The following is a 1,032-nucleotide window of genomic DNA, read 5'->3' as shown; positions in this document are numbered from 1 at the left end:
GAAACTGAAACATAATACATTTAATATTTATACAAATATTTATTTTGCATTTTTACGTAGGTGAAAAGATTCCTCACACCGATGCTGGAGGCCAGGGTGATGCCATCCAGAGTAACTATCTCTTTGGGTCACGGAGGTGCTTGGGACCTAGAACAATAACTTCAGATTTATCTGAGTTTAACATCATCCAGGTTGTTTGTCTCTACAAATAAATTCAAAAATGTATTATGCTTTTAGCAAGTAATTGTTTAATTACCTTCACTGCTAAAAGCATAATAAATCAAATGTAAAATATTTCTATAAAATTAAATAGTTTAATTTTATAGAGTTGATTTATTTTTCCATTTCATTTCTATTCTTCTATAACATGAACTAACAATTTTATTCAAAAAATACAGTAAATAAATGCAAATTAAATGTTACTACCCATAATGTAATGCATATTACAGTAATGAACCGGAAAAGAAAGTTATGGTATTTTACGGTAACTAACTGTAGAAATTACAGCAAAGTCTAACGTGTTGGGCATGTACATAACTACAGCTCTAATTTAGGAACAATATTGGAGATCTTACAGATCTAACTGCAGACCCTAACCAGCTAAATACCAATTCCCATACTGCGAGTTGAACCCAGGCCACCTGGGTGAGAACCAGGAATCCCAACCGCTAGACCATATGGGACTGATTCCATACTAATAACAGGGATTTCATGAATCAATTCAGAGTCTGGCTGGAAACAGGGCTTCTCTTGAATGTGAACGAAGATGGACAGTCAGGATTCAGGTTTTCCCAGCCACCCTGTCTCGTTATAGTTTTATAATGTTTAATCATAGAGACGCATATCATCTTCTTTCAGGGAGTCCTGCCAAGACCGGCAGCAATAAGTTTCATAATACATAAAAGACAGGACAATGGTTCCATACTACAGCACAAATCTATATAGATACTACTACACAAACAAGACATTACACGTAATTTAAGCTAATGCATACATCCAACTTAAAAACAGGTTCCAGCGAGATTTGAAGTC

General features: G+C 34.8%; 1 non-coding gene across 1 annotated transcript; it reads right to left on the bottom strand.

The window, feature by feature from the left end:
- Window positions 1–611: 611 nt before the first annotated feature.
- On the bottom strand, window positions 612–683 carry trnae-cuc. The gene has a single exon. It is a non-coding gene; the product is annotated as a tRNA-Glu (tRNA).
- Between the last annotated feature and the right edge of the window lie 349 nt (window positions 684–1,032).

Source organism: Etheostoma cragini, unplaced genomic scaffold (genome assembly GCF_013103735.1).
Source record: "Etheostoma cragini isolate CJK2018 unplaced genomic scaffold, CSU_Ecrag_1.0 ScbMSFa_3526, whole genome shotgun sequence".
In the NCBI taxonomy this organism is placed as follows: Eukaryota; Metazoa; Chordata; class Actinopteri; order Perciformes; family Percidae; genus Etheostoma; species Etheostoma cragini.
The sequence above is the reverse complement of the archived record's forward strand: the minus strand, read 5'-3'. Positions and strand labels throughout refer to the sequence as shown.